The sequence below is a fragment of the Rhinolophus ferrumequinum genome, chromosome 14 (assembly GCF_004115265.2).
Source record: "Rhinolophus ferrumequinum isolate MPI-CBG mRhiFer1 chromosome 14, mRhiFer1_v1.p, whole genome shotgun sequence".
In the NCBI taxonomy this organism is placed as follows: domain Eukaryota; kingdom Metazoa; phylum Chordata; class Mammalia; order Chiroptera; family Rhinolophidae; genus Rhinolophus; species Rhinolophus ferrumequinum.
Window position 1 is genome coordinate 58,166,417 of NC_046297.1, and position 13,468 is coordinate 58,179,884.

At 41.9% G+C, this 13,468-nt stretch overlaps 1 protein-coding gene and 1 pseudogene across 1 annotated transcript in view; both read left to right on the forward strand.

Annotated features, from left to right (window-relative positions):
- DEPTOR (DEP domain containing MTOR interacting protein) overlaps window positions 1–13,468 on the forward strand; it is a 141,966-nt gene that overhangs the window by 19,272 nt on the left and 109,226 nt on the right. The gene's annotated exons all lie outside the window — the stretch shown is intronic.
- Window positions 5,191–5,638, forward strand: LOC117033903 (transcription factor BTF3-like; annotated as a pseudogene).

The following is a 13,468-nucleotide window of genomic DNA, read 5'->3' on the forward strand; positions in this document are numbered from 1 at the left end:
TGGTGAAGTGTAGATGCTTACTGTAGACTGTAATATAGTGTTTGACTCATTGTTCTCAAAGAGTGTTAAGTTGAAATAGCAAAATAAGCACTGGATATTCAATTCAAGACCCTCTTGTTTCCTTTATAGGGATGGGTGAGGCAATACTTTTATGATCAGAACTGCATTTTTTACACTAGACCTTGAGATTTGGTGGAAAATGGGTCCTGTACTTTAGGTGTTGATTTGAGGATTAGAAAATTGCAGAATTTTAAGGGTTGGGGAATCTTGGATTCAAGACAATACGTATAAAGATTTTGTAAGACATCAGGGAATATTTGGACATAATGCTAGAATTTTCAAATATCTTGAGAGAGAAAAAAAATTGCTTTAGCAGAAGAAAATATAAGGAGTATTTAAAGGGCAGCTGTGTAGTCTTGGCACGGGTTTTTGAATCAATGGCCTGTCTTGGTACATTCCGGGGTTCTAACTGAGCACTTTGTTGACCAAATCAATTTAAAGTTCTGTTTTCTATAAAATGGGAAGAGTAAATAGGGTGCTTGAGGTTACATGCATATAAAGTTCTTAGAATAAAGCCTAGCATGTAGAGAACTCTCATTGTTGTTACTGCTATTAAAAATAGTAAATAGGTCAATGTGGTTTGGAGTTAACATTCTGGAAGCACTTTTTCATCGATTCTGAAATGAGAGTGTACACATTTATTTATGATGTTGAAAATCATCGTGTTATAAAAATCAATCAGGTATGATGGGGAAAGGCAAAAACTGGCTGGTGGGCCACATCTGGCCCACAGCCTGTTTTTGTAAATAAAGTTTTATTGGAACACAGCCATGCCCATTCATTTACATATTGTCTATCACTGCTTCCTTGCTACAGCAGTAGAGTTAAGTAGTCTCAACCAAGACTGTATGGTCTGCAAAGCCAAAAATATTTGCTATCTGGTCCTTGATAGAAAAAATTTGCCAAACCTTGATGTAAATCAGAGAGAGAGAGAGAGAGAGAGAGAGAGAGAGAGAGAGAGAGAGAGAGAGAGAGAGAGAAAAGAGAAAGAAACCCAGATTAGAAACATTTTGATAATTTTGATCAAGCATAAAAACTGTACTTAAATCATTTACCCATTACAGAGTACTAAATCTTTTTTTTTTCCTAACTATTTTCTCCCACCATAGATGCCTAATACCTGTTGCACTAGTACAAAAGATGATGATAACACAGAGGCCAACTCTGGACTAATGGATGTGCTCTGTGCACTCCCACGCCAAAGCCCATATTCCTTTTGTTAAAACCCATATCAAGACCATGTGTTGCTGTTTGACCAAATGTGAAATGCTGACTTTATTTTCTCCCATTTTTTTCTCTCTTCACCCAACTCTCTATCAGCCACAATAGATTTCAAAATAGTATTGTAGGTATAAAGTCATATTCTTTCATTTCTCCGTCCTGTGATAGAATACTTTCTTCATTTTGGTACACATTGAACAGTTGCTTGTTTGTGTTTTCAGGCTTCTTCATGTCATTAAACAAGAAATTACACTAGAAATCTGTTATTACATAGCTGGTTTGCACTTTAACTAAACCTTTGTTAATTCTTGCTTTTGGTCTCAGGACCTAATAATCTAGGAACTGAATGAAACCCGGAAAGGGAATTACCTGCACTTTCCATTTGTTTCTTTTTTAAAATGGAAAAATTTATCTATCAGATGGACTGAGAAAGCTGCATGCATTCATTTAGACACTTAACATAGGCTTAGAGAAGTTAATGCTTTAAATCTGTGTAAGAATCTGTATATATTTAAATTGTGAGTCAAGAAGCTCAGTTCAATACAGTCATTGGCAATTGGAAGGTTTTTACTTTCTAAGATCTTTTTTTTTTTCCTTAAATCAATAAATTTGGGTGGCTGGTTAGCTCAGTTTGTTAGAGAGCGGTGCTCTTAACAACAAGGTTGCCCGTCCGATCCCCACATAGGCCACTGTGAGCTGCACCCTCCACAATTAGATTGAAACAACTGCTTGACTTGGAGCTGATGGGTCCTGGAAAAACACACTTAAAATAAATAAAAGTTAAAAAAAAATCTTTAAAAATCAATAAATTTGTTATAACACGACCATAATTTGTATCCCCTGAATCATTCACTATATAGCGCAGAGAAACTTGCTAGCCTGTTTCAAGACTTTGTAGTCATCATCATCTAGAAGTTCTTTAAAGTCTCTGGAAATTCCTTGCCTATCTAATTTTAAATCTTTCTAGTGGTCCCCTGCTTCCTTAATGAGACGCTTGAGCATATTCTTAGAGGTACACAGTTCCTGTGTTTCCTGAGCTTCCTTCTTCAGCCTTCCCTTGAATTTGTGAGAGCCTCTATATCCATTCAGTAAAATCCCTTTTTGCTTAAATTAGCCAGACTTAATTGTGTTTGATATAACGGTCATTGACCCAGAAATTAGCTCGAGTAATAAGGTGTATAAATAGTACTTACGTGACAAAAATGACGGATACCTATTATACTCTTCCCCCAACCGCGAATGCACGGAGTCAGGGTTATTTACATAAAATCATTGCCTAGTACAATGTATAAAAAAAAAGGCTAATTCTGCTTGGTGTAACATAATCATCTTATGATCCCTCACATTTGTCTGAGCTTTAATATGTAAAAATGTTGGACTTCAAACCACATTTGTTATATAGATGGCTGTATGTTATTCTAGTTATGTAACCCTCTTGGCATCTCCACTGTTCTAGGAATAAGGTAGAATATTAACAAATGCTCGTGGATTGATCCCTTATCGAAAGTGAAATTGCTTTTAGTTTCCAAGTAATGTCATTTCATTCTTCCCTTTCCTTCTTTAAAAAAAGGGAAAACTGAAGTTTTGGGAATTGGACTTCTCTATGTTTTGGCCTTTGCACCGGAAGTAAGAAGCAGAGAGTGTTTTATTTAATGGATTTCATTTGATTGTTTGCAGTTTTGTTTATTTATTTATTTATTTTTTGCATGGCTTAACTGGGATTTTTATTTTATTTTTTAATTAAAGTGTAGTGGGGTGACAATTGTTAGTAACGTTAAATAGATTTCAGGTGTACAATTCTGTAATACGTCATCTATATATATCACACTGTGTGGTCACCACCCAGAGTCAGTTCTCTTGGTTGTTTGCATGTTTAGATCTTTCCATGGACAAAGACACTTGAGCAATTCTATCATGAGCCAGTTAACATTTTTTGGTCTTTTTACATTTCAGTCTGTCATTTCAGTGTGCTGTTAGAATTGCGAAATATTTAGGCACAAACATTAAAATCTCACTGTAGAGTCAGCTGATTATGCAATCGCAGGTAAGATGACACAAACATTAATATTTTTAGCTTTCACAAACGCTATTAGAAAGATGTAATTACAGCCTCATAGATTCATAGCAACTATTACTTGATGGCTCAGATGCCTTCAGAAAAAATGGGAGGAGGTCATACTGTGAGCCTTCGCTTTGTAAAATCACAGAACACTTGCTGGGTGAGATGAATATATAAGGAAATTCCATTTCTGAGACAATTTTTCCTTTCCTTTATCTTAGTTTTGTGATTCAAATTCGGAACAACACTTAACATTGAAATAGCGACTTATATTTTAGAAAGGGATTTTCATGTATCATTCTGTTCATCCTTAACATTCTATTGATCCTTAGCCTATGAGCTAAGAGGAACCTGAGTGATTATTTTGATTCCCAAGTTAAAGCTGAAGTGCTTTCCTGAAGGTCCGTCATACTTTCTTGTTCATTGTTGTATCCCTAGGATTCAGCACATGATGGGTGCATAGTTGACATGGGATAAAAATTTGCTAAATAGCAAAATTACTGCTGCTCAGGGAGAGAATAAGTGATCTGGCCAAGAACACCCAGTTACTACCGTGTTTCCCCGAAAATAAGACCTAGCCGGACCATCAACTCTAATGCGTCTTTTGGAGCAAAAATTAATATAAGACCCGGTCTTAGCTTTTATTATGTTATATAAGACCGGGTCTTATAGTAAAATAAGACCATGTCTTATATTAATTTTTGTTCCAAAAGACGCATTAGAGCTGATGGTCCGGCTAGGTCTTATTTTCGGGGAAGCACAGTAAGTGATGGAAGCAGAGCTTTTTGATTCCAGATCCCACACTCAGCTTTGTACTGCTGATGCTCCAACAAGGGCAACTGAAGTAGCTTTCCGTGATGAGCTAAGATAAATAACATTTAAAATATTCAAATGCAGAGCTCTTAAATTGGATGGGGGATTATTTTTAGAGCTAACATTAAGTTCTATCGTGTTCAAATGGAAGTTTTAAAAATATATGAAATTGGAGAGGAAATCTTGAAGGCCATGTTAGTTTGGGGTTCACACCGAATTATCTCATTTCAGGGTTTTTTGATATGAAAGCACCTTTCCATGTTGTAGACAAGGAAAAGTGAAGTTTACTAACCTGCATAATCCATCAGGGTGGCCCATGTTGTCTTGCTCTGTACTGTGTGTCCAGCGTTTGGCACCATGCCTGATACAGACTAGGTGTTCAGTTAATATTTGTTGACCGGGCAAGGTCCAGAAATCTACTGTAGTTGCTCCAAGCCACACCATCGTGAAGGTCTTCCTAAGGGTTGATCGAACCATGTTGATCAACATACGCTGTCGTCAGCGTAATCAAGTGGTTGACTTTAGTGATCATCTAATCCAGCCCTTTGAAATGACTCTTGCTTGGCCATTTGACTTTCTGCCAGAGCAAGACTGAAACTGACAGTCTTGGTTCCTCCCTCTGTGCAGATTCTGAAAGTATTTATGAGGAATCAAGACGATTTTCTCTGGAGACCGAGTGGCTCCAAGGTAAGTAGTGTATGAAGGGTGAGGCCTATAACTCAGTCCTGGGCTCCTTTCCTCTCAGTCCCACAGGCATCTTCATAAGACTATGCTGCCTGAACACAGAATATCTCTGCATTTCTGACTTGTTCTTCCCAGAGTTAGCAGTACGTAGTCTCCATCTTTAATGCAAGATTGAAACCGGCCAGCCCTCAACCTGTCATCTTGCGTTCCCCGTTCCCCCTCCCACCGCATGTGTGAGGTAATTTGAGAGGTAATTCTCAGCTGGTCCATCCGAGATCCCCTGAGCGTAACCCTAGTACCCCCCTGCCCCCCCGTGGCCCCATCTCCTCTCCAACAAGATGCAAGAAACTATCATGAACCAAGAGAAACTCACCAAACTACAGGCACAAGTGCCCATTGGTGGGAAAGGAACTGCTGCCAGAGAAAATGTGGTTCACAGAACAGCTACAGCAGATGATAAAAAAAACAACAAACTTCAGTTCTCCTTAAAGAAGTTAGGAGTAAACAATATCTCTGGTCTTGAAGAGGTGACTATGTTCACAAAGGAACAGTGAGCCACTTCAGGCATCTCTGGCAGTGAACACTTTCACCATCAACAGGCCACACAGAGACCAAGCAGCTGACAGAAAGACTACCCAGCATCTTAAACCATCACAGTGCAGACAGACTGACTAGTTCAAGGAGACTGGTTCTGCCCAATCAATCTGAAAAGCACCACTTGCTACCAGAAAGAATGATGATGATGAATTTCCAAATCTTGTGGAGAATTTTGATGAGACTTCCAAGAATGCAGCAAACTGAAATGAGTCAACTTCTGAAGAAGTTACTGGGAGCTGCAATTGTATAGTATGACTGCTTTTTAAAATGGTGTTCATGGATCAGATAGAATCTTGATCTCTGACATTTTAAGCCCAAACCCCTGGGACACTGCAGCTCTTTCCAGTTTTTGCTTGTACACAAATCATTCTTTGCAGCTAACTAAGCTGAAAGAGCTTGGGAATAAAGTTGGAAACAAAGGCTAAAAACACACACACGCACAAAAAAAAAAAACTGGCCAGCCCTCACTGGTAAATTGGAAATGTATTGCTTTCTCACATCCCAGCTCTAAATTTTCTACCTAACTGGGGGGTCAGGGTTTATATTCTAATTCCTTGATCATGAACACGCTTCCACATCCCCAAAGCACCTCTGTCTCTCCACAAGTGAGATATACTCTATTTGCCCATGTGAAACTTCTGTCTTCTTCAAGGCAATTGCGATTAGAAAGAAAAATTGTGACTAGATTTCTCGCATACATTGTGAGAGTCTCTTATGGGCCAGACACCAGTGCTAGCCTGTAATAACCATAGGTAAACCATAGGAAGGAGCCCTGCCCTCATGGAATTTATAGCCAGAGATCTCAGCCAGCTAGTGCCAGAAATGGAAACGTGGACGATTGCAACGTAGCGTGATCATTTCTGCAATAGAAGAACGTACAAGGCGCAGTGGGAGTGCCAGATGGATGGAACCTGAGGGAGAAGAAAGACTCGGAGATGTGAAACATCGCATCATGTTCAGGAAAGTCCACATAGTCCTTCAGTTCATTGGTTTTCAAATGTTTCTGTAAACATATTTTGAGCATAGATTTCCCCCTCACCAAAAGCACATTAATTTAACAGTTGTACCCATGTCCTTCCATTGTGATGCACTGTGTATACCATAAACATACACAAAAATAGAAATTGAAAATCCCTTTGGAGGTGAGATAAAGTACAGACACTCTGATATTTTCTGGCTGCACCCCAAAGGATGGTCGTAGACTTCTCCGTTGTAAGCTGCTCTCTAGACTCTAAGCCCCACGAGGGAGGCCAGGTATGTCAGATTCGTGGCTGTATCTCCTGTGTTTGGCACAGTTTCCAGCATTACTAGGCACCCAATCAGTATTTATCCGATTGAGTTGATTTTCAGTATTGGCAGAGAGCTAAGCTCAAGTGATGAATTGGTGACAAACGTTTCTCAGCTTTACTATGAAGGAAGACCGCCATAGATTTTCCCAGGGCTTTGAGTTGAAGCTCTGACTCTCACTCTTCATCTTAGGGAGTGGGGGAAGCCCTTCATATAATTTCTCTGTGTCTCATGAGGGCATTCGCGCTGCTCAACAGTGTCAGTGATATTCCTGCACGTCACATGGCGCTTGTGGTGAGCGACTAATAAAAGTGGCATTGTGAAGCACTTGGCCCTGATGAAAGGCCTACCAAAATGGTAAATAGCCCTTGTATGAGCAGCCAGAGAGAATGAGGGCCATTCTTCCTCCCACCATGGCTCTTCTGGTAATGATAACAACATCAGAAGCATATTTTTCTGTTTGACTTTTGAATCCAGGGGTCTATGATGTTGTAGCAACAGAATTGTCTTTTACAGATGACAGCACACAAAACATAAGGTCTGTCACAGTGCCTTGCAATTAACAGAAGGCTTTGAACAAGATTTAAGGCAACGTCTGAGAACGTTTTTAAAGTGCAATTAGCATTTTAGTATAGATTAGTTAAGATTATATACTTTGAGGTATATAGAGAGTCCAGATTTCTTATGCAATTTTCAGAGATGCCTGCATAGCGCCTGTTTCGTCTTTTCCTCCCAGAATCATTCTTTTGTACGTATGCCTGCTGATACTATTTTATCTTCAGTTACTTAACCTGCAAATATTTGTAGAGAGCCTAGGGGGTCAGCTTTTGTTTGTAGTAAACAAGGTATCTAGAAATAAATAGCATGATTCCTGCCCTCAGGAAGATGACTTGTCGGTAGAGAAATAAAAATCCATGAATACATGGAGGACACCTGAACAAAATATCGCAAAGAACCCTGGAGAATGGGAGCAACGATTTTAGAAAGAAGACATCTTTGTAACCTAAAAAAGAAGGAGATGGTTTCCTGCTGAGGTGGGACATAAGGAAAGATGAGTAGGTTTTATAGAAGCCAAAGGGAAGAAGGATGGAATTCCTGGCAATGGGAATACTATGGATAAAGGCACAGAAATGGGATAGACAGGATATGTGCCTGCTTGATTGGAGCAGAAGCCTGAAGTTGGGAACAGGGCTCACCACGGTTGATAAGGTGGAGAGGCAGAGTGAGGGAAGCTCACAGAGAGTGGGCTTTTATTGCCGCACAGAGGACTCAGAGCCTCTGAATGTCTGTACGTAGGAGAGGTGAGCTGGGCAGCAGCTTTGTATTGGAAGAGTGGAGATCCAGAGACTAAAGGAGGAGACTCTGGACTAGAAGAGTGGTTGGAAGGTCGATAAAGGGAAGTTTCCAAGGTGTCAACAACAGAACTTGACAACAGCTTAAACCTAGGGGATGAAAGAAATTTAAGTACAAGAAACAGTTTATGAGCTCCTCTCAGCACTCTGCCGAGTGGTGTCCTTAAGGAGTGCTTAGGTCAAGGTGGCCGAGAACATTCCTGGAAATCAGATGGTTGGGACAAGGAACTAGTTTAGTAGGAAATGATGATGATGAGAATATGTGTGTTCGTGGGTGGACGTAAGGTAGGGAAGAAGGAAGAAGTAGAGAAAGATGGAAGCACTGAAATGATTATTGACAGTATAACAGCAAATGTCAGGGATGGTTGTGCTTGTCTTCTCCTGTAGCTTTGTCACCTTCTCCCCACAGCACAGCTGCCTCTGGCCCATTGCCTCACAGAACTTGAATGAACACGGCCCTTTTAGATTTGGCTCCTTGTCCTTGAGGCTGCCAGGTACTTTGGCCTTCTCCAAATTTCCTTCTTCTCTGGTGGTCTGGCTCCTTTGCGAAGCAGTCAGTGGACTCCTGGAGGGCCCCATCCACCTGCCTGAGCCATACCTGTCCAGACCTGCCTGGTTCCAGGCAGCAGACAGAGCTTGAGCTACAACTCAGAGGCCTGCTGTATACACATTCTGTGAAGAATAGCACAGGCTCTTCCTGAAGGAAGAATTATTCAACATTTCTTATCCAGAGGAACCAAACACACACCCAGGTGGTCCAAATACTCCTTCATATTAATAGAAAGGCAATGGCAGAAGCACTTTGAAGTCTTGCTGAGTATGTACAACCTGGATGGATAGGTATGCAGCCAACAAAGGGACCAAGACTAGAGGCTCGAGTTTTGCATTCCGTGCTGTGCTAAAGATTCTTTCTGTCCAGCTGAAAACAAAGATGAAAACCCGGTCCCTTATACTAACTGGTTATCACTCACCGTTAGCCCTGCGCCAGACACGTTGGGAAATATGAAAGAAGAAAGAGAGAGTTTTTGACTCCTATGATTTGTAGGATAGTAGACAGGAGAATGAATGGAAATAAGAGTAAAGTAATACAAAGTAATATGTAGGTAAATGTGAGCATTATAGAAACTATATCACAGAGGAGTTAGGGAAACTGGACCGTATCTGGCTGTATGAGAGAAGACACGGTGAAAGAAGGTTGAGGTAAGCTAGACCTTAGTGGATGGCTAGGAAAAAAAGGGGAGCATATCCTGAAAAATCATGCATTTCGGGGCAAAGGCACAAACGGTGATGCATTTAGCTCAAACAGGAAATAGAAGAAGAGGAAAATAATGATGGATCGATTCAGTTTTAATATAGAGACTTTGACTAGTGTGTGTATGTGAGTCTTATACACATAGAATATAGTTTTCATTTTGAAGAAACAATACCTGTTTCAGTTACATGGTCCTGGAACTACAGAAACTAGTTCACCATGAGCAGTTGTTTGAGTTATGCCTGGTATGCAGTTGGGGTTCAATAAATGTATATGAGTTGAGACATCTTTTACAAGCTCTTCGCTGAAAGCAGCCTCCAATAGACCTGCCGATGTCCCTGACAACACTTTCTAGGGCCCTGGAAATATTTTTAAACCCGGAGAAACCTTGCCTATTCTCATGTTATATAGACTTGCACACCCAAAGCCTGTGGCACTTTGGCGGCTGCCGCATCTGTCCTGGGAGCTGAAAATAGATGAGTGCAATCCTAGACAGTGTTTGTGCAGCATGCTTAGCACAAGTCTCTGTGATGTGTTCATCCTTGTTTGGAAGCCCAAAGGGAATGAAATTGGCTGTTTTGTGTTCTCTGGCCTTATGGTTTGCGGTAGATCTTTTCAGTACAAAATGTGCCCCAAACAGCCTGTTCTGTTTTGATCTCAGGAGTGAGGATTTACCCTGGAGGCTCTTCAGAGTGTCCACAAAAACACAGACGTTACCGTTGAAAGAGATTTGAGAGATAAATCTAGTCAGCTTCCTCATTTTTCCGATTAGGAAACCAAATCAGGTCCTAACTGGTCAAGAGCCCTCGCCCGGGTCACGTTGCCTAGACAGGAACAGTAACTGCACACTACCGTTTAGGTGGCCTGATGCGTCCCAGAGACCACACGAAATTTGCCTTTTGATGGTCCACCCATGCTGGGACGTTGTGAAGTCCGCTTTCTGAGCCCCGCTTCTGCTTTGGGCATCCTTTCCCACCAGCAGGACCAAACCTTCCTCTTCTTCCCTCGGAATCATGTGCCTTCCTACTTTAAACTTCCTCCTAATCACAGTGGGAACAGATTTCATGCCTCCCTTTATACTTGCTGCTTAACTGGTTACATTTGATACGCGTGAGCTTGTCACCTGTCCCTCAGCCAAGACCTGCCTTAAAAAAAAAAAAAGACTTTTCTGACTTCTTATTGGATGGAAGGCTGTGCTCCTGCTAGAAGAGGGGTTCGCATCAGTGAGCAGGTGGGGAGATCCATTGAAAGAAGGAGGGGATCTAAAAATGATACTGTAAGTCTGGCCAGGGAGTTAGTTCATGTGTTAGCCTTGTAGGGTGTTTGCAAGGTGAGAGGCTTAGACTCATAGGTTCCTGATTTGCGGGGCAGGGCACTCCAATGCCTGGAAATGGGCTCCCGGAGAGCAAGTCTCACCTCGACCACACCCTCACCCACAAAGGTGTGCTCGATCAGCACACACCTGATGGACTGCTCTCCTCCCTGCCTCCTCCCATCACGCTCTTCTTTTTCTTCCATCACACCTTGCTGGTTCTGTTTCACTCCAACCCAACGGTTCACAAAGTGTGCTCCCTCAGAAGCAGCGTCAGCATCACCTGGACCCTTGTTGAAAATGCAAAATTCTTGGGCCTGCCTCGAGATCTGCTAACTTAGAAATGGAGGAGGTGGGGCTCAGCCATCGGTGGTTTAACAAGCCCTCCAGGTGTTGTCACTGCAAGCTGGCTTTTGAGCACCCCTGCTCTCACCTTCTCTAACTTGAATCTCTGCCTCGGTCTGCAGATCTCCTGGCACCGATTTTTCCTATTCCACTGAATTTTAGTTACTATGTCAATGATCTTTTGTAGTTAATCTTTCTCTGTATTTTTTTCTTCTTTCCTTTGTCTAAAAAATGGGCCCTGAGATTATTTCTTCTCCGGGAAAAACATTCAGTTTCCAACACTAAGCCTTCAGTTGGAATGCAGTGTCTTCCTCAAGGCGTGAGTACCGTCTGGGTGTTACCAGAGGTGATTTACGAGGCTGTCGCAGACAGAGTCCAGGCCAGCTGTCTCATCCGTGGGCCACTCCTCGATAAAGTGCTAGATTAGCAGCAACAGCCTCTGGGTCTAGACTGTCCCACAGTGGAGTTCAGCAGATAGTTTGGTCAGAGTGAGGGGGCCAAGGTTAAAAGTTCCATTGGGGAGAAACATGGTCAAGTCACCTGACTTCTGCAAGTCTCAGTTTTCCCTTCTGTGAACCAGCGTTGTCAGGGAGGGCTTGAACTAAATAGCCTGAAAGTTCTTTCCAGCTAAAACAATTCAGTGATGTTTAGATCTCCATTTGGTTCTAGCAACACTCAAACTAGTTGCCAGCCCCCACTGGTTGTTCCTAGTGCCAGAGACACTAAGCAAATTTAGTGTAAAATCCTGCATCGGTACTGCAAAACAATGGCCAGCAACCGCAGACAGTGCTGGTTCTAAAAAGTGACTGAAATGCCTATTTATTGGTTTCTTGGTGGTGCATCTGGCAAAGTCAACAAGGAACTGCATTATATGATAATAACAGGGGTAAGAGTTGACACTGAGAGCTTATCATGTGTGAGGCACTTTACATAGAGTCATTTAATCCTCACAATATGTGACCTACATTATTATTCCCGTTTTATAGATGAAAAAGCTAAGGCACGGAGACATTGAATGCTTTGTCCTAAGTTACACAGAGCATCATGGCTGGAACTTCGGTCTGGAACTTCTACTATGAGCGAATGATGAATAGTACATGAGGAGGGCAGGAAGTTAATTTCCTAACGAGTCCCTATTCCTACGTTAAAACTGTACTTTTTTGTCCCCCACTTGTGGCCACCTGAATAGGACTGTTTATTGGCCCTGTGCCAGGTCTTGGGGAACAGGGGTAAAGGGAGGGACATAATGCATGCTCCAATTTGAGAACCACTGTTGTGAGTGAAGCGCAAATCCCCGTTCTGGGGAGGAAGGAGTCGGGACTTAGCGTCCTTCATTACAGAGGAGGCATGATGGGGCCAGTGGACCAGGATCGGAAGCCATCATCCACTCTAAGAACGGCCCAGTCCTTTAACACGATAGCAAGGACCTTTACCAGCACTGGCCCTGTGAGTCACTCTGTGTCCTTGGCGAGTTCCAGGGGCCATTCTGGGCTTGTTTCTTTACCTATAAAATGGCAGTTAGAGGCCGATACCCCTGGGTGTGGTGTGTAAACACATAATGACTTGTTTGAAAAAAAAAAAAAATCTTGGAGCTTCTTGGAAAGGCGCTTTACCAGCAGGAAGAGTGCCCGCTCTTCTGACTCATCACAGGAAGCGATCAGAGCTGGAGCTGTTGATGCCATCATCGCTCTTTGTTCCTTTAGAACAGGAAACCCCTGAGGAAAAAGCCCAGGTGGAAGAAGAATGCAGTGAAAATCTCAGGTCTAATGAGATCAGGAAGGCTGACGTAGGGACCTTCCCATCTTGACCCTGTATTTACCTCTTGTCTCAAGGATCAAATGAGAGATTTATGTATTCATTCATTCATTCATTCATTCATTCATTCATTCATTTATTTAAAAATTTTCAATTACAGTTGACATACACTGTTACATTAGTTTCGGGTGTACAACATAGTGATTAGGCATTTATATACCTTACAAAGTGATCACCCCGATAAGTCTAGTACCCATCTGGCACTGTACATAGTTATTAAAGATGAGAGATAAAAAAGGGCCTCATGAACTTTTATGCATACGTCATTAGAAAGTGTTTGTTAGATGTCACACATGAACTGATGCTGCCCGGTGGTGTCATTCACCAGGTCCATTTCCTGCCCCGTTCCCCGTTCCCCCCCCCTAGGAATGTCATCTCAATTATACAATATTGGCTCGGTGCAGACATGCAGACAATGTGATGACTTCTTTTGTAGGCACTTCTGTGAACCCCATCTGTATTTACGTCAGTAGCAGTCTCTGTATGATGTGTAAATTGCATAAATTTTCACCTTACGCATGGAACTTTAGCATAAGTAGAATGTTTTCTCCTTCTGAGCCCGTAGGAGCATCAAATAGGCAGAAGACAGGTACTCCTGCCACTAAAAGTTTGATGGCACGGAAAGCGCTCTCAACTTAGAAATCAGAAGATCTGGGTCGAAGGCCTGACTC